The sequence below is a fragment of the Schistocerca serialis genome, chromosome 8, assembly GCF_023864345.2.
Source record: "Schistocerca serialis cubense isolate TAMUIC-IGC-003099 chromosome 8, iqSchSeri2.2, whole genome shotgun sequence".
NCBI lineage: Eukaryota > Metazoa > Arthropoda > Insecta > Orthoptera > Acrididae > Schistocerca > Schistocerca serialis.
Window position 1 is genome coordinate 27,478,976 of NC_064645.1, and position 26,190 is coordinate 27,505,165.

Below are 26,190 nucleotides of genomic sequence, written 5' to 3' on the forward strand. Positions count from 1 at the left end.
AAATTGCGTCGGAATTTAATACAAAACGCACAATGCCGACTTAAGTAAAAGAAGAGTATGTCTTCTCATTGATGTGGTTTGCTTTGAGCATTTCCTGGGAGATCAGAACAAGATTCCGATGCACCGCTGCTGCGTTACTGTATCCCTTGGAACTTCATATTGGACATGAAACACAGAAATTGAGTCGGGATTTAATACAAAAGGCACATTGCCGACCTAAGTTCAAGGATAGTAAATCTGCTCATTGTTACTGGTTTGTTTTGAGCGTGTCCTGGGAGATCAGTATTAGATTCCGATGCACTACTGCAGCTTCACTCTATCCCTTGGACCTTCAACTTGACAATGAAACACAAAAATAGCGTCGAGATTTAATACAAAAAGCACAATGCCGACTTAAGTACAAGAAGAGTAAATCTTCTCATTGTTTGTGGTTGGCTTTGAGCGTTTGCTGGGATATCAGTGTTAGATTCCGATGCACCACTGCAGCGTTACTGTATCCCTTGGACCTTCTCATTGCCGATGAAAAACAGAAATTGCGTCGGAATTTAATACAAAAGGCACAATGTCGACTTAAGTACAAGAAGAGTAAATCTTGTCATTGTTTCTGGTTTGTTTTGAACGTTCCCTGGGAAATCAGTATTAGATTCCGATGCACTACGGCAGCTTTACTCCATCCCTTGGAAATTCACATTGACGATGAGACACAGAAATTGCGTCGGGGATTTAATACAAAAGGCACAATGCCGATTTAAGTACAAGAAGATTACATCCTCTCATTGTTTGTGGTTTGCCTTGAGCGTTTCCTGGGAGATCAGTATTCGATTCAGATGCAGTTCTACAGCTTTACTATATCCCTTGTACCTTCTCATTGACGATGAAACACAGATATTTCGTCTGGATTTAATACAAAAGACACAATGCCGACTTAAGTACAAGAAGAGTAACTCTTCTCATTATTTGTGGTTGGCTTTGAACTTTACCTGGAGATCAGTATTAGATTCCGATGCACTTCTGCAGCTTTACTCAATCCCTTGGACCTTCACATTGACACTGAAACACAGAAATTCCGTCGGGATTTAATACAAAAGGCAATATGCTCACGTAAGTACAAGAAGAGTAAATCTTCTCATTGTTTGTGGTCTGGTTTGAGCGTTTCCTGGGAGATCAGTATTAGATTCCGATGCACCACTGCAGTGTTACTGTATACCTTGGACCTTCACATTGACGATGAAACACATAAATTGCTTCGGGATTTAATACAAAAGGCACAATGCCGACCTAAGTACAAGTAGAGAAAAATCTTCTTATTGTTTCAGTTTTGTTTTGAGCGTTCCCTGGAGATCAGTATTAGATTCCGATGCACTACTGCAGCTTTACTCTATCCCTTGGACCTTCACATTGTCGATGAAACAAAGAAATTGCGTCCGAATTGAATACAAAAGGCGCAATGCCGACTTAAGTACCAGAAGAGTAAATCATCTCAATGTTTGTGGTTTGCTTTGAGCGTTTCCTGGGAGATCAGTATCAGATTCCGATGTACCGCTGATGCGTGACGGTATCCCTTGGACCTTCACATTGACGATGAGACACAGAAATTGCGTCGGGATTTAATACAAAAGGCACAATGCCGACTTAAGAACAAGGAGAGTAACTCTTCACATTGTTTGTGGTTTGCCTTGAGCGTTTCCTGGGAGATCAGTATTGGATTCCGATGCACTACTGCAGCTTTACTCTATCCCTCGCACCTTCAAATTGACGATGAAACACAGAAATTGCGTCGGGATTTAATACAAAAATCACAATTCAGACTTAAGTACCAATAGAATAACTCTTCTCATTGTTTGTGGAGTGCCTTGAGCGCTTCCTCGGAGGTCAGTATTAGATTCCGATGCACTACTGCAGCTTTACTCTATCCCTTGGACCTTCTCATTGACGACGAAAAACAGAAATAGCGTCGGAATTTAATACAAAAGGCACAATGTCAACTTAAGTACAAGAAGAGTAAATCTTCGCATTGTTAGTGGTTCGCTTTGAGCGTTTCCTGGGAGATCAGTTTTAGATTCCGATGCACAACTGCAGCTTTACTCTATACCTTGGAACTTCACATTGACGATGAAACACAGAAATTGCGTCGGGATTTAATACAAAAGGCACAATGTCGACGTACGTACAAGAAGAGTAAATCTTCTCAATGTTTGTGGTTCACTTTGAGCGTTTCCTGGGAGATCAGTATTTGATTGCGATGCACTACCGCAGCTTTACTGTATCCTTTGGACCTTCACATTGTCGAAAGAAACACAGAAATTGCGTCTGGATTTAATACAATAGGCACAATGCCGACTTAAGTACAAGAAGAGTAACTTTTCTTATTGATTGTGGTTTGCTTTGAGCGTTTCCAGGGAGATCAGTATTAGATTCCGAAGCACTACTGCAGCTTTACTCTATCCCTTGGACCTTCACATTGACAGTGCAACACAGAAATTGCGTCTGGATTTAATACAAAAGGCACAATGCCGACTTAAGTACAAGAAAAGTAACTATTCTCATTGATTGTGGTTTGCTTTGAGATTTACCTGGAGATCAGTATTAGATTCCGATGCACTTCTGCAGCTTTACTCAATCCCTTGGACCTTCTCATTGATGAAGAAACACAGAAATTGCGTCGGGATATAATACAAAAGGCACAATGCCAACTTAAGTACAAGAAGAGTAAATCATCTCATTGTTTGTGGTTTGCTTTGAGCGTTTCCAGGGAGATCAGTATTAGATTCCGATGCACCACTGCAGCGTTACTGTATCCCTTGGAGCTTCACATTGACGATAAAACACTGAAATTCCGTCGGGATTTGATACAAAAGGCACAATGTCGACTTAAGTACAAGAAGAGTAAATCGCTTCATTTTTTGTGGTTTGCTTTGGGCGTTTCCTGTGAGATCAGTATTAGGTTCCGATGCACCACTGCAGTTCTACTGTATCCTTTGGACCTTCACATTGGCGATGAAACACAGAAATTGCGTCGGCATTTAATACAAAAGGCACAATGCCGACCTAAGTACAAGGAGAGTAAATCTTCTCATTGTTTCAGGTTTAATTTGACCGTTTCCTGGGAGATCAGAATTAGATTCCGATGCACCGCTGATGCGTTACTGTATCCCTTGGACTTTCACATATGAGGATGAAATAAAAGAAATTGCGTCGGGATTTAATACAAAAGGCACAATGCCCCCGTAGGTACAAGAAGAGTAAATCTTCTCATTGTATGTGGTCTGCTTTGAGCGTTTCCTGGGAGATCAGTATTAGATTCCGATGCACCACTGCAGTGTTACTGTATACCTTGGACCTTCACATTGACGATGAAACACAGCAATTGCGTCGCGATTTAATGCAAATGGCACAATGCCGATTAAAGTACAAGAAGAGTAAATCTTCTCATTGTTTGTGGTTTGCCTTGAGCGTTTCCTGGGAGAAGGGTATTAGATTCCGATGCACAACTGCAGAGTTACTGTATCGGTTGGATCTTCACATCGACGATGACACACTGAAATTGTGGTTAGATGTAATACAAAAGGCGCAATGCTGACTTTAGTACAAGAAGAGTAAATCTTCTCATTGTTTGTGCTTTGCCTTGAGCGTTTCCTGGGAGATCAGTATTCGATTCAGATGCAGTAGTACAGCTTTACTCTATCCCTTGGACTTTCTCATTGACGATGAAAAACAGAAATTGCGTCGGGATATAATACAAAAGGCACAATGCCGATTAAAGTACAAGAAGAGTAAATCATCTCATTGTTTGTGGTTTGCTTTGAGCGTTTCCTGGGAGATCAGTATTAGATTCCTATGCACTACTGCAGCTTTACTCTATCCCGTGGACCTCCACATTGACGATGAAACATGGAAATTGCGTCGGAATTTAATACAAAAGGCACAATGCCGACTTAAGTACAATAAAAGTAAATCTTATCATTGTTTGCGGTTTGCTTTGGTCGTTTCCTGGGAGAAGAGTATTAATTTTCCGATGCATCACTGCGGCGTTACTGTATCCGTTGGACCTTCACATTGACGATAAAACACTGAAATTGCGTCGGGATTTGATACAAAAAGCACAATGTCGACTTAAGTACAAGAAGAGTAAATCTCTACATTTTTTGTGGTTTGCTTTGAGCGTTTCCTGTGAGAGCAGTATTAGATTCCGATGCACCACTGCATTTCTACTGTATCCCTTGGACCTTCTCATTGACGATGACACACAGAAATTGCGTCGGAATTTAATACAAAAGGCACACTGCCTACCTAAGTACAAGGAGAGTGAATCTTCTCATTGTTTCTGGTTTGCATTGAGCGTTTCCTGGGAGAACAGTTTCAGATTCCGCTGCACCGCAGATGCGTTACCGTATCCCTTGGACCTTCATATTGACGATGAAACACAGAAATTCCGTCGGGATTTGATACAAAAGACACATTGCCGACTTAAGTACAAGAAGAGTAACTCTTCTCATTGTTTGCAGTTTGCTAGGGCGTTTCCTGGGAGATCAGTATTAGATTCCGATGCACTACTGCAACTTTACTATATGCGTTGGACCTTCTCATTGACGATGAAACACAGAAATTGCATCGGGATTTCATAGAAAACGCACAATGCCGACGTAATTACAAGAAGAGTAAATTTTCTCATTTTTTGTGGTTTACTTTGAGCGTTTCCTCGGAGATCAGCATTAGATTCCGATGCACCGCTGATTGGTTACTGTATCCCTTGGACCTTCAAATTGACGATGAAACACAGAAATTGCGTCGGGTTTTAATACAAAAGGCACAATGCCGACTTAAGCACAAGAAGGGAAAATCTTCTCCTTCTTTGTGGTTTACTTTGAGCGTTTCCTCGGAGATCAGCATTAGATTCCGATGCACTACTGCAGCGTTACTGTATCCCTTGGACCTTCACATTGACGATGAAACACAGAAATTGCGTCGGGATTTAATACAAAAGGCACAATGCCGACTTTAGTACAGGAAGAGTAACTCTTCTCATTGTTTGTGGTTTGCTTTGAGTGTTTCCTGGGAGATCAGTATTAGATTCCAACGCACTACTGCAGCGTTCCTGTATCCCTTGGACCTTCACATTGACGACCAAACACAGAAATAGCGTGGGGATTTAATACAAAAGGCACAATGACGACTTAAGTACAAGAAGAGTAAATCTTGTCATTGTTTCTGGTCTGCTTTGAGGGATTCCTGGGAGATCAGTATTAGATTCCGATGCACTACTGCAGCTATACTCTACCCCTTTGACGATGAAACAGAGATTTTGCGTCGGGATTAATGCAAAAGGCACAATGCCGACCTAAGTACAAGGAGAGTAAATCTTCTCATTGTTTCTGGATTGTTTTGACCGTTTCCTGGGAGATTAGTAATAGATTCCGATGCACTATTGCAGCTTTACTCTATCCCTTGGACCGTCACATTGACGATGAAACACAGAAATTGCGTCGGAATTTAATACAAAAGACACAATGCCGACTTATTTACAAGAAGAGTAAATCTTCTCATTGTTTGTGGTTTACTTTGAGCGTTTCCTGGGAGATCTGTATTAGATTCCGATGCACCACTGCAGCGTTACTGTATCCCTTGGACCTTCACTTTGACGATGAAGCACAGAAATTGCGTCGGGATTGGTTCCAAAAGGCACAATGCTGACTTAAGTACAAGAAGAGTAAATCTTCACATTGTTTCTGGTTTTTCTTTGAGCGTTTCCTGAAAGAATTGAATTAGATTTCGATGCACGACTGCAGCGTTACTGTATCCCTTTGACCATCACATTGACTATGAAACACAGAAATTGCGTGGGGATTTGATACAAAAGGCACAATGTCGACTTAAGTACAAGAAGAGTAAATCTTTTTATTCGTTGTGGTTTGCTTTGAGCGTTTCCTGGGAGATCAGTATTAGATTCCGATGCACTACCGCAGCTTTACTCTATTCCTCAGACCTTCACTTTGACGATGAAATACAGAAATTGCGTCTAGATTTAATACAAATCGCAGAATGCCGACATAAGTACAAGATGAGTAACCCTTCTCATTGTTTGTGTTTTGCTTTGAACATTACCTGGAGATCAGTATTAGACTCCAATGCACCACTACAGCGTTAACGTATCCCTTGGACCTTCAATTTTGACGATGAAACACAGAAATTGCGTCGAAATTGAATACAAATTGCACAATGCCGACTTATGTACAAGAAGAGCAAATCTTCTCATTGTTTCTGGTTAGCTTTGAGCGTTCCTTGGGATATCAGTATTAGATTCCGATGCACTACTGCAGCTTCACTCTATCCCTTGGTCCTTCTCATGGTCGTTGAAATACACAAATTGCGTCGGGATATAATACAAAAGGCACAATGCCAACTTAAGTACAAGAAGAGTAATTCTTCTCATTGTTTGTGGTTTGCTATGAGCGTTCGCTGGGAGATCGATATTAGATTCCGGTGCACCTCTGCAGCGTTATTGTATCCCTTGGACCTTCACATTGACGATCAAACACAGATAGTGCGTAGGGATTTAATACAAAAGGAACAATGCCAACCTAAGTACAAGGAGGGTAAATCTTCTCATTGTTTCTGGTTTGTTTTGAGCTTTTCCTGGGAGATCAGCATTACATTCCGATGCACTACTGCAGCTTTACTCTATCCCTTGGACCTTCACATTGACAATGAAACACAGAAATTGGGTCGGAATTTATTACAATAGGCACAATGCCGACTTAATTACAAGAAGAGGAAATCTTCTCATTGTTTGTGGTTTGCTTTGAGCGTTTCCTGGGAGATCAGTATTAGATTCCGATGCACCGCTGATGCGTAACTGTAGCCATTGGACCTTCACATTGACGATGAAACACAGAACTTGCGTCGGGATTTAATACAAAGTCACAATGCCGACTTAAGTACACGAAGAGTAAACATTCTCATTGTTTCTGGTTTGCTTTGATCGTTTATTGGGAGATCGGTATTACATTCTGATGCACTGCTGCAGCTTTACTCTACCTCTTGGACATTAACATTGACGATGAAACACAGATATGGCGTCGTGATTTAATACAAAAGGCACAATGCAGACATCAGTACAAGAACAGTAAATCGTCTCATTGTTCGAGGTTTGCTTTGAGCGGTCCCTGGGAGATCACTATTACATTCCGATGAACTACCGCAGCTTTAATCTATCCCTCGGACCTTCACATTGACGAAGAAATACAGAAATTGCGTCGGGATTTAATACAAAGCACACAATGCCGACTTAAGTACAAGAAGAGTAACTCTTCTCATTGTTTGTGGTTTGCTTTGAGCTTTACCTGGAGATTAGTATTAGACTCCGATATACCACTGCAGCATTACTGTATCCCTTGGACCTTCAATATTGACGATGAAACACAGAAATTGCGTCGAAATTTAATACAAAACGCACAATGCCGACTTAAGTACAAGAAGAGTAAATCTTCTCATGGTTTTTGGTTTGCTTTGAGCGTTTCTGGGAGATCTGTATTAGATTCCGATGCACCACTGCAGCGTTTCTGTATCCCTTGGCCCTTCAATTTTGACGATGAAACACAGAACATGCGTCGAAATATAATACAAAAGGCAAAATGCCGACTTAAGTACAAGAAGAGTAAATCTTTTGCTGGCCGGAGTGGCCGCGCCGTTAAAGGCGCTCCAGTCTGGAACCGCATGACCACTACGGTCGCAGGTTCGAATCCTGCCTCGGGCATGGAAGTGTGTGATGTCCTTAGGTTAGTGAGGTTTAAGTAGTTCTAACTTCTAGGGGACTTATGACCACAGCAGTTGAGTCCCATAGTGCTCAGAGCCAATTGAACCATTTGAGTAAATCTTCTCATTGTTTCTTTTTTGCTTTGAGCGTTCCGTGGGAGATCAGTATTAGATTCCGATGCACTACTGCAGCTATACTCTACCCCTTACCCCTTCTCATTGACGATGAAACACAGATTTTGCGTCGGGATATAATACAAAAGGCACAATCACGGCTTTAGTACAAAAGTAGTAATTCTCTTCATTGATTGTGGTTTGCTTTGAGCGTTTCCTAGGAGATCAGTATTAGATTCCGATGCACCACCTCAATGTCACTGTATTCCTTGGACATTCACATTGACCATGAAACACAGAAATTGCGTCAGGATTAAAGCAAAAGGCACAATGCCGACCTAAGTACAAGGAGAGTAAATTTTCTCATTGTTTCTGGTTTGTTTTGAGCGTTTCCTGGGAGATTAGTATTAGATTCCGATGCACTACTGCAGCTTTACTCTATCCCTTGGACCTTCACATTGACGATGAAACACAGAAATTGCATCGGAATTTAATACAAAAGGCACAATACCGACTTATTTACAAGAAGAGTAAATCTTCTCATTGTTTCTGGTTAGCTTTCAGCGTTCCTTGGGATATCAGTATAAGATTCCGATGCACTACTGCAGCTTTACTCTATCCCTTGATCCTTCTCATTGACGTTGAAATACAGAAATTGCGTCGGGATAGAATACAAAAGACACAATGCCAACTTAAGTACAAGAAGAGTAATTCTTCTCATTGTTTGTGTTTTGCTATGAGTGATCGCTGGGAGATCAATATTAGATTCCGATGCACCACTGCAGCGTTACTGTATCCCTTGGACCTTCACATCGACGATGAAACACAGAAATTGCGTTGGGATTTGATACAAAAGGCACAATGTCGACTTAAGTACAAGAAGAGTGAATCTTTTTATTCTTTGTGGTTTGCTTTGAGCGTTTCCTAGGAGATCAGTATTAGATTCCGATGCACCATTGTTCTGTTACTGTACCTCTTGGACGTTCACATTGGCGATGACACACAGAAGTTGCGTCTGGATTTAATACAAAAGGCACAATGCCGACTTAAGTACAAGAAGAGTAAATCTTCTACTTGTTTCTGGTTTGCTTTGAGCGTTTCCTAGGAGATCAGTATTAGATTCCGTGCACCACTGCAACGTTACTGTATCCCTTGGACCTTCTCATTGACGATCAAACACATAAACTGCAAATGGATTTAATACAAAAGGAACAATGCCAACCTAAGTACAAGAAGAGTAAATCTTCACATTGTTTCTGGTTTTTCTTTGAGCGTTTCCTGAAAGAATTGAATTAGATTCCAATGCACCACTGCAGCGTTACTCTATCCCTTGGACATTCACATTGACGATGAGACACAGAAATGGCGTCGGTATTTAATACAAAAGGCACAATGGCGACTTAAGTACAAGATGAGAAACACTTCTCATTGTTTGTGGTTTGCTTTGAACTTTACCTGGAGGTCAGTATTAGACTCCGATGCACCGCTGCAGCGTTACCGTATCCCTTGGACCTTCAATTTTGACGATGAAACACAGAAATTGGTCGCAATTGAATAAAAAATGTACAATGCCGACTTATGTACAAGAAGAGTAAATCTTCTCATTGTTTCTGGTTAGCTTTGAGCGTTCCCTGGGATATCAGTATTAGATTCCTATGCACTACTGCAGCTTTACTCTATCCCTTGCACCTTCTCATTGACGTTGAAACACAGAAATTGCTTCGGGATATAATACAAAAGGCACAATGCCCACTTAATTACAAGAAGAGTAATTCTTCTCATTGTTTGTGATGTGCTTTGAGCGATTCCTGGGAGATCTGTATTAGAGTCCGATGCACCGCTGCTGCGTTACTGTATCCCTTGGACATTCACATTGACGAAACACATAAATTGCGTCGAGATTTAATACAATAGGCACAATGCCGACTTAAGTACAAGAAGAGAAAATCTTCTCATTGTTTGTGGTTTACTTTGTGCGTTTCCTGGGAGATCAGTATTAGATTCCGATGCGATACTGCAGCGTTACTGTATCCCTTGGACATTCGCATTGACTATGAAACACAGAAATTGCGTCGGATTTAATACAAAAGGCACAATGCCGACTTAGGTGCATGAACAGTAATTCCTCTCATTGTTTCTAGTTTGCTTTGAGCGTTTATTGGGAGATCAGTATTACATTCTGATGCACTACTGGAGCTTGATTCTATCCCTTGGACATTCACATTGACGATGCAACACAGATGTGGCGTCGGGATTTAATACGAAAAGCACAATGCCGACTTAAGTACAAAAACAGTAAATCATCTCATTGTGTCTGGTATGTTTTGAGCGTTTCCTGGCAGATCGGTGTTAGATTCCGATGCACCGCTGCTGCGTTACTGTATCCCTTGGACATTCACATTGACGAAACACATAAATTGCGTCGAGATTTAATACAATAGGCACAATGCCGACTTAAGTACAAGAAGAGTAAATCTTCTCATTGTTTCTAGTTTGCTTTGAGCGTTTCCTGGATGATCGGTATTAGATTCTGATGCACCACTGCATCGTTACTGTATCCCTTCGACGTTCACATCGACGATGAAACACAGAAATTGCGTCTGAATTTAATACAAAAGGCACAATGCCAACTTTAGTACAAGAAGAGTAAATCTTCTCATTGATTCTAGTTTGGTTTGTGCGTTTCCTGGAAGATCGGTGTTAAATTCCGATGCACCACTGCATCGTTACTGTATCCCTTGGTACTTCACATTGATGATTAAACACAGAAAAAACGTCTGGATTTAATACAAAATGCGCAATGATGACTTTAGTACAAGAAGAGTAACACTTCTCATTGTTTGTGGCTAGCTTTGAGCGTTTCATGGGAGATCAGTATTAGATTCCGATGCACCACTGCAGCGTTACTGTATCCTTTGGACCTTCACATTGGCGATGAAACACAGAAATTGCGTCGGGATTTAATACAAAGGCACAATGCCGACTTAAGTACACGAAGAGTAAACCGCCTCACTGTTTCTGGTTTGCTTTGATCGTTTATTGGGAGATCGGTATTACATTCTGATGCACTGCTGCAGCTTTACTCTACCTCTTGGACATTCACATTGACGATGAAACACAGATATGGCGTTGGGATTTAATACAAAAGGCAAAATGCCGACTTCAGTACAAGAACAGTAAATCTTCTCATTGTTTGAGGTTTGCTTTGAGCGGTCCCTGGGAGATCACTATTACAATCCGATGCACTACCGCAGCTTTAATCTATCCCTCGGACCTTCACATTGACGAAGTAATACAGAAATTGCGTCGGGATTTAATACAAAACGCACATTGCCGACTTAAGTACAGGAAGAGTAACTCTTCTCATTGTTTGTGGTTTGCTTTGAGCTTCACCTGGAGATCAGTATTAGACTCCGATGTACCACTGCAGTGTTACTGTATCCCTTGGACCTTCAATATTGACGATGAAACACAGAAATTGCGCCGAAATTTAATACAAAACGCGCAATGCCGACTTAAGTACAAGAAGAGTAAATCTTCTCATTGTTTTTGGTTTGCTTTGAGCGTTTCCTGGAAGATCAGTATTAGATTTCGATGCACCATTGCAGTGTTACTGTATTCCTTGGACCTTCACATTGACGATGAAACACAGAAATTGCATCGGGATTTGATACAAAAGGCACAATGTCGACTTAAGTACAAGAATAGTAAATCTCTTCATTGTTTGTGGTTTGCCTTGAGCGTTTCCTGGGAGATCAGTATTAGATTCCGATGCACCACCTCAATGTCACTGCATTCCTTGGACCTTCACATTGACGATGAAACACAGAAATTGCGTCGGGATGAAAGCAAAAGGCACAATGCTGACCTAAGTACAGGGAGAGTAAATCTTCTCATTGTTTCTGGTTTGTTTTGAGCGTTTCCTGAGAGATTAGTATTAGATTCCGATGCACTACTGCAGCTTTACTCTATCCCTGGGACCTTCACATTGACGATGAAACACAAAAATTGCGTCGGGATTAAATACAAAAGGCACAATGCCGACTTATTTACAAGAAGAGTAAATCTTCTCATTGTTTGTGATTTACTTTGAGCGTTTCCTAGGAGATTTGTATTAGATTCCGATGCACCACTGCAGCGTTTCTGTATCCCTTGGCCCTTCTATTTTGACGATGAAACACAGAACTTGCGTCGAAATTTAATACAAAAGGCAAAATGCCGACTTAACTACAAGAAGAGTAAATCTTCTCATTGTTTCTGGTTTGCTTTGAGCGTTTCCTGGGAGATCAGTATTATATTCAGATGCACCACTGCCACGTTACTGTATCCCCTGGACCTTCACATTGACGATGAAACACAGAAATTGCTTGGTGATTTGATGCAAAAGGCACAATGTCGACTTAAGTACAAGAAGAGTAAATCTTTTTATTCTTTGTGGTTTGCATTGAGCGTTTCCTGGGAGATCAGTATTAGAATCCGATGCACCATTGGACATTTACTGTATCTCTTGGACGTTCACATTGGCGATGACACACAGAAATCGCGTCGGTATTTAATACAAAAGGCACAATGCCGACCTAAGTACAAGGAGATTAAATCTTTTCATTGTTTCTGGTTTGTTTTGAGCGATTCCTGGGAGATCAGAATTACATTCCGATGCACTACTGCAGTTTTACTCTATCCCTTGGACCTTCACATTGACAATTGAACACAGAAATTACGTCGGAATTTAATACAAAAGGCATAATGCCGACTTAATTAAAAGAAGAGTAAATCTTCTCATTGTTTGTGGTTTGCTTTGAGCGTTTCCTGGGAGATCAGTATTAGATTCCGATGCACCACTGATGCGTAACTGTAGCACTTGGACCTTCACATTGACGATGAAACACAGAAATACCGTCGGGATTAAATACAAAACGCACAATGCCGACTTAAGTACAAGAAGAGAAAATCTTCTCATTGTATGTGGTTCACTTTGTGCATTTCCTGGGAGATCAGTATTAGATTCCGATGCACTACAGCAGCGTTAATGTATCCCTTGGACCTTCACGTTGACTATGAAACACAGAAATTGCGTCGGGATTAAATACAAAAGGCACAATGCCGACTTAAGTGCAAGAACAGTAAATCTTCTCATTGTTTCTAGTTTGCTTTGAGAGTTTATTGGGAGATCAGTATTACATTCTGATGCACTACTGGAGCTTGACTCGATCCCTTGGACATTCACATTGACGATGCAACACAGAAATGGCGTCGGGATTTAATACAAAATGCACAATGACGACTTAAGTACAAGAAGAGTAAATCTTCTCAATGTTTGTGGTTTGCTTTGAGCGTTTCCTGGGAGATCAGTATGAGATTCAGATGCACCGCTGCTGCGTTACTGTATCCCTTGGACATTCACATTGACGATGAAGCACAGAAATGACGTCGGGATTTAATACAAAAGGCACAATGCCGACTTAAGTACAAAAAGAGTAAATCTTCTCATTGTTTCTGGTTTGTTTTGGCCGTTTCCTGGCGGATCGGTGTTAGATTCCGATGCACCACTGCATCGTAACTGTATCCCTCGGACCTTCACATTGACGATGAAGCACAGAAATTGCGTCGGGATTTGATCCAAATGGCACAATGCTGACTTAAGTACAAGAAGAATAAATCTTCACATTGTTTCTGCTTTTTCTTTGAGCGTTTCCTGAAAGAATTGAATTAGATTCCGATGCACCACTGCAGCGTTACTGTATCCCTTGGACCTTCTCATTGACGAAGAAACACAGAAATTGCGTCGGGCTTTGATACAAAAGTCACAATGTCGACTTAAGTACAAGAAGAGTAAATCTTCTCATTGTTTGTGGTTTGCTTTGAGCGTCTCCTGGGAGATAAGTATTACATTCCGATTCACCACTGCAGCGTTACTGTATCCCTAGGACTATCACATTGACGATCAAACACAGAAACTGCGTCGGGATTTAATACAAAAGGAACAATGCCAACCTAAGTACGAGGAGAGTAAATCTTCTCAGTGTTTCTGGTTTGTTTTGAGCGATTCCTGGGAGATCAGAATTACATTCCGATGCGCTACTGCAGCTTTACTCTATCCCTTGGACCTTCACATTGACAATGAAACACAGAAATTGCGTCGGAATTCAATACAAAAGGCACAATGCCGACATAATTACAAGTAGAGTAAGTGTTCTCATTGTTTGTGGTTTTTTATTGGAGCGTTTCCTGGGAGATCAGTATTAGATTCCGATGCACCACTGCAGCGTTACTGTAACCCTTGGACCTTCACATTGACGATGAAACACAGAAATTGCGGCGGGATTTAATACAAAGGCACAATGCCGACTTAAGTACACGAAGAGTAAACATTCTCATTGTTTCTGGTTTGCATTGATCGTTTATTGGGAGATCGGTATTACATTCTGATGCACTGCTGCAGCTTTACTCTACCTCTTGGACATTAACATTGACGATGAAACACAGATATGGCGTCGTGATTTAATACAAAAGGCACAATGCAGACTTCAGTACAAGAACAGTAAATCTTCTCATTGTACGAGGTTTCCTTTGAGCGGTCCCAGGGAGATCACTATTACATTCCGATGCACTACCGCAGCTTTAATCTATCCCTCGGATCTTCACATTGACGAAGAAATACAGAAATTGCGTCGGGATTTAATACAAAGCACACAATGCCGACTTAAGAACAAGAAGAGTAACTCTTCTCATTGTTTGTGGTTTGCTTTGAGCTTTACCTGGAGATTGGTATTAGACTCCGATGTACCACTGCAGCGTTACTGTATCCCTTGGACCTTCAATATTGACGATGAAACACAGAAATTGCGTCGAAATTTAATACAAAACGCACAATGCCGACTTAAGTACAAGAAGAGTAAATCTTCTCATTGTTTTTGGTTTGCTTTGAGCGTTTCCTGGGAGATCAGTATTCGATTTTGATGCACCACTGCAGTGTTACTGTATCCCTTTGACCTTCACATTGACGATGAAACACAGAAATTGCATCGGGATATGATACAAAAGGCACAATGTCGACTTATGTACAAGAAAAGTAAATCTCTTCATTGTTTGTGGGTTGCTTTGAGCGTTTCCTGGGAGATCAGTATTAGATTCCGATGCACCACCTCAATGTAACTGTATTCCTTGGACCTTCACATTGACGATGAAACACAGAAATTGCGTCGGGATGCCGACCTAAGTACAAGGAAAGTAAATCTTCTTATTGTTTCTGGTTTGCTTTGAGCATTTCCTGGGAGATTGGTATTAGATTCCGAAGCACTACTGCAGCTTTACTCTATCCCTCGGACCTTCACATTGACGATGAAACACAAAAATTGCGTCGGGATGTAATACAAAAGGCACAATGCCGACTTATTTACAAGACGAGTAAATCATCTCATTGTTTGTGGTTTACTTTGAGCGTTTCCTGGGAGATCTGTATTAGATTCCGATGCCCCACTGCAGCGTTTCTGTATCCCTTGGCCCTTCAATTTTGACGATGAAACACAGAACTTGCGTCGAAATTTAATACAAAAGGCAAAATGCCGACTTAAGTACAAGAAGAGTAAATCTTTTGCTGGCCAGAGTGGCCGCGCCGTTAAAGGCGCTCCAGTCTGGAACCGCATGACCACTACGGTCGCAGGTTCGAATCCTGCCTCGGGCATGGAAGTGTGTGATGTCCTTAGGTTAGTGAGGTTTAAGTAGTTCTAACTTCTAGGGGACTTATGACCACAGCAGTTGAGTCCCATAGTGCTCAGAGCCAATTGAACCATTTGAGTAAATCTTCTCATTGTTTCTGGTTTGCTTTGAGCGTTCCGTGGGAGATCAGTATTAGATTCCGATGCACTACTGCAGCTATACTCTACCCCTTACCCCTTCTCATTGACGATGAAACACAGATTTTGCGTCGGGATATAATACAAAAGGCACAATCACGACTTTAGTACAAAAGTATTAATTCTCTTCATTGATTGTGGTTTGCTTTGAGCGTTTCCTAGGAGATCAGTATTAGATTCCGATGCACCACCTCAATGTCACTGTATTCCTTGGACCTTCACATTGACGATGAAACACAGAAATTGCGTCAGGATTAAAGCAAAAAGCACAATGCCGACCTAAGTACAAGGAGAGTAAATTTTCTCATTGTTTCTGGTTTGTTTTGAGCGTTTCCTGGGAGATTAGTATTAGATTCCGATGCACTACTGCAGCTTTACACTATCACTTGCACCTTCTCATTGACGTTGAAACACAGAAATTGCGTCGGGATATAATACAAAAGGCACAATGCCAACTTAAGTACAAGAAGAATAATTCTTCTCATTGTTTGTGATGTGCTTTGAGCGTTTCCTGGGAGATCTGTATTAGATTCCGATGCACCGCTGCTGCGTTACTGTATCCCTTGGAACTTCATATTGGCTATGATACACAGAAATTGCGTGGGGATTTGATACAAAAGGCACAATGCCGACTTAATTACAAGATGATTAAATCTTCTCATTGTTTGTGGTTTGCTTTGAGCGTTTCCTGGGAGATCAGTATTAGATTCCGATGCACCTCTGACGCGTAACTGTAGCCCTTGGACCTACATATTGACGATGAAACGCAGAAATGGCGTCGGGATTAAATACAAAAGGCACAATGCCGACTTAAGTACAAGAAGAGAAAATCTTCTCATTGTTTGTGGTTTACTTTGTGCGTTTCCTGGGAGATCAGTATTAGATTCCGATGCAATACTGCAGCGTTACTGTATCCCTTGGACCTTCATATTGACTATGAAACACAGAAATTGCATCGGATTTAATACAAAAGGCACATAGCCGACTTAGGTGCAAGAACAGTAAATCCTCTCATTGTTTCTAGTTTGCTTTGAGCGTTTATTGGGAGATCAGTATTACATCCTGATGCACTACTGGAGCTTGATTCTATCCCTTGGACATTCACATTGACGATGCAACACAGATGTGGTGCAGAGATTTAATACGAAAAGCACAATGCCGACTTAAGTACAAGAACAGTAAATCTTCTCATTGTTTCTGGTTTGTTTTGAGCGTTTCCTGGCAGATCGGTGTTAGATTCCGATGCACCACTGCATCGTTACAGTATCCCTTGGACGTTCACATCGACGATGAAACACAGAAATTGCGTCTGAATTTAATACAAAAGGCACAATGCCAACTTTAGTACAAGAAGAGTAAATCTTCTCATTGTGTCTGGTATGTTTTGAGCGTTTCTTGGCAGATCGGTGTTAGATTCTGATGCACCGCTGCTGCGTTACTGTATCCCTTGGACATTCACATTGACGACGAAACACATACATTGGGTCGAGATTTAATACAATAGGCACAATACCGACTTAAGTACAAGAAGAGTAAATCTTCTCATTGTTTCTAGTTTGCTTTGAGCGTTTCGTGGATGATCGGTGTTAGATTCTGATGCACCACTGCATCGTTACTGTATCCGTTGGACCTTCACATCGACGATGAAACACAGAAATTGCGTCTGAATTTAATACAAAAGGCACAATGCCAACTTTAGTACAGGAGAGTAAATCTTCTCATTGTTTCTGGTTTGTTTTGAGCGTTTCCTGGGAGATTAGTATTAGATTCCGATGCACTACTGCAGCTTTACTCTATCCCTTTGACCTTCACATTGACGATGGAACACAAATATTGCGTCGGGATTTAATACAAAAGGCACAATGCCGACTTATTTACAAGAAGAGTAAATCTTCTCATTGTTTGTGATTTACTTTGAGCGTTTCCTAGGAGATTCGTATTAGATTCCGATGCACCACTGCAGTGTTTCTGTATCCCTTGGACCTTCAATTTTGACGATGAAACACAGAACTTGCGTCGAAATTTAATACAAAAGGCAAAATGCCGACTTAACTACAAGAAGAGTAAATCTTCTCATTGTTACTGGTTTGCTTTGAGCGTTTCCTGGGAGATCAGTATTAGATTCAGATGCACCACTGCAGCATTACTGTATCCCTTGGACCTTCACATTGACGATGAGTCAAAGAAATTGCATGGGAATTTGATGCAAAAGACACAATGTCGACTTAAGTACAAGAAGAGTAAATCTTTTTATTCTTTGTGGTTTGCTTTGAGCGTTTCCTGGGAGATCAGTATTAGATTCCCATGCACCATTGGACTGTTACTGTATCTCTTGGACGTTCACATTGGCGATGACACACAGAAATCGCGTCGGGATTTAATACAAAAGGCACAATGCCGACCTAAGTACAAGGAGATTAAATCTTTTCATTGTTTCTGGTTTGTTTTGAGCGATTCCTGGGAGATCAGAATTACATTCCGATGCACTACTGCAGCATTACTCTATCCCTTGGACCTTCACATTGACAATGAAACACAGAAATTGCGTCGGAATTTAATACAAAAGGCATAATGCCGACTTAATTAAAAGAAGAGTCAATCTTCTCATTGTTTGTGGTTTGCTTTGAGCGTTTCCTGGAAGATCAGTATTAGATTCCGATGCACCGCTAATGCGTAACTGTAGCACTTGGACCTTCACATTGACGATGAAACACAGAAATTGCGTCGGGATTAAATACAAAAGGCACAATGCCGACTTAAGTACAAGAAGAGAAAATCTTCTCATTGTTTGTGGTTTACTTTGTGCGTTTCCTGGGAGATCAGTATTAGATTCCGATGCACTACAGCAGCGTTAATGTATCCCTTGGACCTTCATGTTGACTATGAAACACAGAAATTGCGTCGGGATTTAATACAAAAGGCACAATGCCGACTTAAGTGCAAGAACAGTAAATCTTCTCATTGTTTCTAGTTTGCTTTGAGCGTTTATTGGGAGATCATATTACATTCTGATGCACTACTGTAGCTTGACTCTATCCCTTGGACATTCACATTGACGATGCAACACAGAAATGGCGTCGGGATTTAATACAAAATGCACAATGCCGACTTAAGTGCAAGAAGAGTAAATCTTCTCAATGTTTGTGGTTTGCTTTGAGCGTTTCCTGGGAGATCAGTATTAGCTTTCGATGCACCACTGCAGTGTTACTGTATCCCTTGGACCTTCACATTGACGAAGTAATACAGAATTTGCGTCGGGATTTAATACAAAACGCACAATGCCGACTTAAGTACAGGAAGAGTAACTCTTCTCATTGTTTGTGGTTTGCTTTGAGCTTTACCTGGAGATCAGTATTAGCTTTCGATGCACCACTGCAGTGTTTACTGTATCCCTTGGACCTTCACATTGACGATGAAACACAGAAATTGCATCGGGATTTTATACAAAAGGCACAATGTCGACTTAAGTACAAGAATAGTAAATCTCTTCATTGTTTGTGGTTTGCTTTGAGCGTTTCCTGGGAGATCAGTATTAGATTCCAATGCACCACCTCAATGTCACTGCATTCCTTGGACCTTCACAATCACTATGAAACAATGAAATTGCGTCGGGATGAAAGCAAAAGGCACAATGCCGACCTAAGTACAGGAGAGTAAATCTTCTCATTGTTTCTGGTTTGTTTTGAGCGTTTCCTGGGAGATTAGTATTAGATTCCGATGCACTACTGCAGCTTTACTCTATCCCTGGGACCTTCACATTGACGATGAAACACAAAATTGCCTCGGGATTTAATACAAAAGGCACAATGCCGACTTATTTACAAGATGAGTAAATCTTCTCATTGTTTCTGGTTTGCTTTGAGCGTTTCCTGGGAGATCAGTATTAGATTCAGATGCACCACTGCAGCATTACTGTATCCCATGGACCTTCACATTGACGATGAAACACAGAAATTGCGTGGGGATTTGATGCAAAAGGCACAATGTCGACTTAAGTACAAGAAAAGTAAATCTTTTTATTCTTTGTGGTTTGCTTTGAGCGTTTCCTGGGAGATCAGTATTAGATTCCCATGCACCATTGGACTGTTACTGTATCTCTTGGACGTTCACATTGGCGATGACACACAGAAATCGCGTCGGGATTTAATACAAAAGGCACAATGCCGACCTAGGTACAAGGAGATTAAATCTTTTCATTGTTTCTGGTTTGTTTTGAGCGATTCCTGGGAGATCAGTATTAGATTCCGATGCAGCGCTGATCCGTAACTGTAGCACTTGCACCTTCACATTGACGATGAAACACAGAAATTGCGTCGGGATTTAATACAAAATGCACAATGCCGACTTAAGTACAAGATGAGTAAATCTTCACATTGTTTCTGGTTTTTCTTTGAGCGTTTCCTGAAAGAATTGAATTAGATTCCTATGCACCGCTGCAGCGTTACTATATCCCTTGGACCGTCACTTCGACGATGAGACACAGAAATGGCGTCGGGATTTAATACAAAAGGCACAATGCCGACGTAAGTACAAGAAGAGTTAATCTTGTCATTGTTTGTGGTTTGCTTTGAGCTTTTCCTGGGAGATCGGTATTAGATTCCGATGCACTACCGCGGCTTTACTCTGTCCCTCGGACCTTCACTTTGTCGATGAAATACAGATCTTGTTTCTGGATATAATACAAAACGCACAATGCCGACTTAAGTACAAGATGAGTAACTCTTCTCATTGTTTGTGGTTTGCTTTGAACTTTACCTGGAGATCAGTATTAGACTCCGATGCACCACTGCAGAGTTACCGTATCCCTTGGACCTTCAACTTTGACGATGAAACACAGAAATTGCGTCGATATTGAATACAAAATGCACAATGCCGACTTATGTACAAGAAGAGGAAATCTTCTCATTGCTTCTGGTTAGCTTTGAGCGTTCCTGGGATATCAGTATTTGATTCCGATGCACTACTGCAGCCTTACTCTATCCCTTGGACCTTCTCATTGACGTTGAAACACAGATATTACGTCGGGATATAATACAAAAAGCACAATGCCAACTTAAGTACAAGAAGAGTAATTCTTCTCATTGTTTGTGGTTTGTTTGAGCGTTTCCTAGGAGATCAATATTACATTCCGATGCACCACTGCAGCGTTACTGTATCCCTTGGACCTTGACATTGACGATGAAACACAGAAAAATTGCGTGGGGATTTGATACAATAGGCACAATGTCGACCTAAGTACAAGGAGAGTAAATCTTCTCATTGTTTCTGGTTTATTTTGAGCGTTTCCTAGGAGATCAGTATTTGATTCCGATGCACTACTGCAGCTTTACTCTATCCCTTGGACATTCACATTGACAATGAAACACAGAAATTCCTTCGAAATATAATGCAAAAGGCACAATGCCTACTTAAGTACAAGAAGAGTAAATCTTCTCATTGTTTCTGGTTTGTTTTGAGCGTTTATTGGGAGGTGAGTATTACATTCTGATGCACTACTGCAGCTTTACTCTATCCCTTGGACATTCACATTGACGATGAAACACAGAAATGGCATCGGGATTTAATACAAAAGGCACAATGCCGACATATATACAAGAAGAGTAAATGTCCGCATTGTGTGTAGTTTGCTTTGGTCCTTTCCTGTGAGATCAGTATTAGATTCCGATGCACTACTGCAGCTTTACTCTATCCCTTGGACCTTCACATTGACGATGAAACACAGAATTTACATTGGGATTTAATACAAAATGCACAATGCTGACTTAAGTACAAGAAGAGTAAATTTACTCATTGATTGTGGCTTGCTGTGAGCGTTTCCTGGGAGATAAGTATCAGATTCCGATGGACTACTGCAGCTTTACTCTATCCCTTGGACCTTCACATTGACGATGAAACACAGAAATTGCGTCGAGATTGAATACAAAAGGCAAAATGCCGACTTAAGTACAAGAAGAGTAAATCTTCTATTGTTTTTGGTTTGCTCTGAGTGTTTCCTGGGAGATCAGTATTAGATTCCTATGCACTACTGCAGCTTTTCTCTATCCTTGGACCTTCACATTGACGATGAGATACAGCAGTTGCGTCGGGATTTAATACAAAGTGGACAATGCCGACTTAAGTATAAAAAGAGTATATCTTCTCACTGTTTGTGGTTTGATTTGAGCGTTTCCTGGGAGATCAGTATTAGATTCCGATGCACTACTGCTGCTTTTCTCTTTCCCATGGTCCTTCACATTGACGGTGAAACACAGAAATTGTGTCGGGATTTAATACAACAGGCACAATGCCTACTTAATTACAAGAAGAGTTAATCTTCTCAATCTATTTGGTTTGCTTTGAGCGTTTCCTGGGAGATCGATATTAGATTCCGATGCACTACTGCAGCATAACTGTATCCCTTGGATCTTCACATTGACGATGAAACACAGAAATTGCGTCTGGATTTAATACAAAATGCACAATGCCGACCTAGGTACAAGAAGAGTAAATCTTCTCATTATTTGTGGTTTGCTTTGAGCGTTTCCTTTGAGATCAGTATTAGATTCCGATGCACTACTGCAGCTTTACTCTATCCCTTGGACCTTCTCATTGACGATGAACTACAGAAATTGCGTCGGGGTTTAATACAAAAGGCACAATGCCGACTGAGGTGTAAGAAGAGTAAAACTTCTCATTGTTTGTGGTTTGCTTTGAGCGTTTCCTTTGAGATCAGTATTAGATTCCGATGCACTACTGCAGCTTCACCCTATCCCTTGGACCTTCTCATTGACGATAAAACACAGAAATTGCGTCGGGATTTAATACGGAAGGCACAATGGCAACCTAAGTACAAGAAGAGAAAATCTACGCATTGTTTGTGGTTTGCTTTGAGCGATTCCTGGGAGATCAGTATTAGATTCCGATGCACTACTGCAGCTTTACTATATCCCTTGGACATTCACATTGCGTCGGGATTTAATAGGAAAGGAACAATGCCGACTTAAGTACAAGAAGAGTAAATGTTCTCATGGTTTGTGGTTTGCTTTCAGCGTTTCCTATGAGATAAGTATTAGATTCCGATGCACAACTGCAGCTTTACTCTATCTCTTGGACCTTCACATTGACGCTGAAACACAGAAATTGCGTCGGGCATAATACAAAAGGTACAATGCCGACTTAAGTACAAGAAGTGTAAATCTTCTCATTGTTTGTGGTTTGCTTTGAGCGTTTCCTGGGTGATCAGTATTAGATTCCGATGCTTTACTGCAGCTTTACTCTGTACCTTGGACCTTCACATTGATGATTAAACAATGAAATTGCGTCGGGATTTAATACGAAAGGCAAAATCCCGACTTAAGTACAAGAAGAGTAATTCTTCTCATTGTTTGAGGTTTGCTTTGAGCGTTTCCTGGGAGGTCAGTATTAGAATCTGATGCCCTACTGCAGCTTTACTCTATGCCTTTGACCTTCTCATTTACGATGAAACACAGAAATTGCGTCTGGATTTAATACAAAAGGCACCATTCCGACTTATGTACAAGAAGAGTAAATCTTCTCATTGTTTGTGGTTTGCTTTGAGCGTTTGCTAGGAGATCAGTATTAGATTCCGATGCACTACTTCAGCTTTACTCTATCCCTTGGACCTTCTCATTGACGATGAAACACAGAAATAGCGACGGGATCTAATACAAAAGGCACAATGCCGACTTTAGTACAAGAAGAGTAAATCTTCTCATTTTTTGTGGTTAGCTTTGAGCGTTTCCTTGGAGATCAGTATCAGATTCCGATGCACTACTGCAGCTTTTCTCTATCCCTTCTACCATCACATTGACGATGAGACACAGATATTGCGTCGGGATGAAATTCAAAAGGCTCAATGCCGATTGAAGTACAAGAAGGGTAAATCTTCTCATTGTTTGTGGTTTGCTTTGAGTGATTCCTGGGAGATCAGTATTAGATTCCGATGCACCACTGCAGCGTTACTGAATCCCTCGACCTTCACATTAACGATGAAACACACAAATTGCGTCAGGATTTAATACAAAAGGCACAATGCCGACTTACGTACTAGAAGAGTAGATCCTCTCAATGTTTGTGGCATTCTCTGAGCGTTTCCTGGGAGATCAGTAATAGATTCCGATGCACTACTGCAGCTTTACTCTATCCCTTGGACCTTCACATTGACGATGAAACATAGAGATTGCGTCGGGATCTGATACAAAAGGCGCTCTCATGGTTTGTGGTTTGCTTTGAGCGTTTCCTCGGAGATGAGTATTGGATTCCGATGCACTACTGCAGCTTAACTCTATCCCTTGGAATTTCACATTGATGATGAAACACAGAAATTGCGTCGGTATGTAATACAAAAGGAACAATGCCGACTTAAGTACAAGAAGAGTAAATCTTCTCATTGTTTGTGGTTTGCTTTGAACGTTTCCAGGGAGGTCAGTATTAGATTCCGATGCACTACTGCAGCTTTACTCTATCCCTTGGACCTTCACATTGACGATGAAACCCCGAAATTGCGTTGGGATTTAATACAAATGGCACAATGCCGACTGAAGTACAAGGAGAGTAAATCTTCTCTTTTTTTGTGGTTTTCTTTGAGCGTTTCCTGGGAGATCAGTATTAGATTCCGTTGCATTATTGCAGCTTTACTCTATCCCTTGGACCTACAGATTGACGATAAAACACAGACAACGCGTCCGGATTTATTAGAAAACGCACAATGCCCACTTAAGTACAAGTAGAGTAAAACTTCTGATTGTTTGTGGTTTACTTTGAGCGTTTCCTGGGATATCACTATTAGATTCCGATGCACTACTGCAGCTTTACTCTATCCCTTGGAGTTTCACATTGACGATAAATCACAGAAATTGCGTCTGGATTTAATACAAAAGGCACAATGCCGACCTAAGTATAAGAAGAGTAAGTCTTCTCATTGTTTGTGGTTTGCTTTGAGCGTTTCCTGGGAGATCATTATTAGATTCCGATGCACTACTGCAACGTTACTGTATCTCTTAGACCTTCACATTGACGATGAAACACAGAAATTACGTCGGGATGTAATACAAAAGCACAATGCCGACGTAAATACAAGAAGAGTAAATCTTCTCACTGTTTTTGGTTTGCTTTGAGCGTTCCCTCGGAGATCAGTATTAGATTCCGATGCACCACTGCAGTGTTACCGTATACCTTGGACCTTCACATTGACAATGAAACACAGAATTACTTCGGGATTTAATACAAAAGGCAAAATGCTGACTTAAGTACAAGAACAGTAAATCTTCTCATTGTTTGTGGTTTACTTTGAGCGTTTCCTGGGAGATCTGTATTAGATTCGGATAACTACTGCAGCTTTACTCTATCCCTTGGACCTTCACATTGACGATGAAACACAGGAATTGCGTCGGGATGTAATAGTAAAGGCACAATGCCCACATAAGTAAAAGAAGAGTAAATCTTCTCATTGTTTGTGTTTTGTTTTGAACGTTTCCTTGGAGATCAGTATTAGATTCCGATGCACTACTGCAGCTTTACTCAATCCCTTGGACATTCACATTGACGATGAAACAAAGAAATTGCGTCGGGATTTAATACAAAAGGCACAATGCCCCCGTAAGTACAAGAAGAGTAAATCTTCTCATTGTTTGTGGTTTGCTTTGAGCGTTTCCTGAGAGATCAGTATTAGATTCCGATGCACCACTGCAGCGTTAGTGTATCCCTTGGATCTTCACATTGACGTTGAATCATAGAATTTGCGTCGACATTTAATACAAAAGGCACAATGATGACTTAAGTACAAGAAGAGTAAATCTTCTCATTGTTTCCTGTTTGCTTTGAGCGTTTCCTGGGAGGTCAGTATTAGATTCCGATGCACTACTGCAGCTTTACTCTATCCCTTGAACCTTCACATTGACGATGAAACACAGAAATTGCGTCAGGATTTAATACAAAAGTCACAATGCCAATCTAAGTACAAGAAGAGTAAGTCATCTCATTGTTTGTAGTTTGCTTTGAGCGTTTCCTAGGAGATCAGTATTAGATTGCGATGCACTACTGCAGCTTTACTCTATCCCTTGGACCTTCACATTGACGGATGAACACAGAAATTGCGTATGGATTTAATACAAAAGGCACAATGCCGATTTAAGTACAAGAAGAGTAAATGTTCTCATTTTTTTGGTTTGTTTGAGCGTTTCTTGTGAGATCAGTATTAGATTCCGATGCTCAATTGCAGCTTTACTCTATCCAGTGGTCCTTCACGTTGACGACGAAACACAGAAATTGCGCCGGGATTTAATACAAAAGGCACAATGCCGACTTAAGTACAGGAAGATTAAATCTTGTCATTGTTTGTGGTTTGCTTTGAGCGTTTATTGGGAGGTCAGTGTTAGATTCCGATGCACTACTGCAGGTTTACTCTATCCCTTGGACCTTCACATTGGCAATGAAACACAGAAATTGCGTTGGGATTTAATACAAAAGG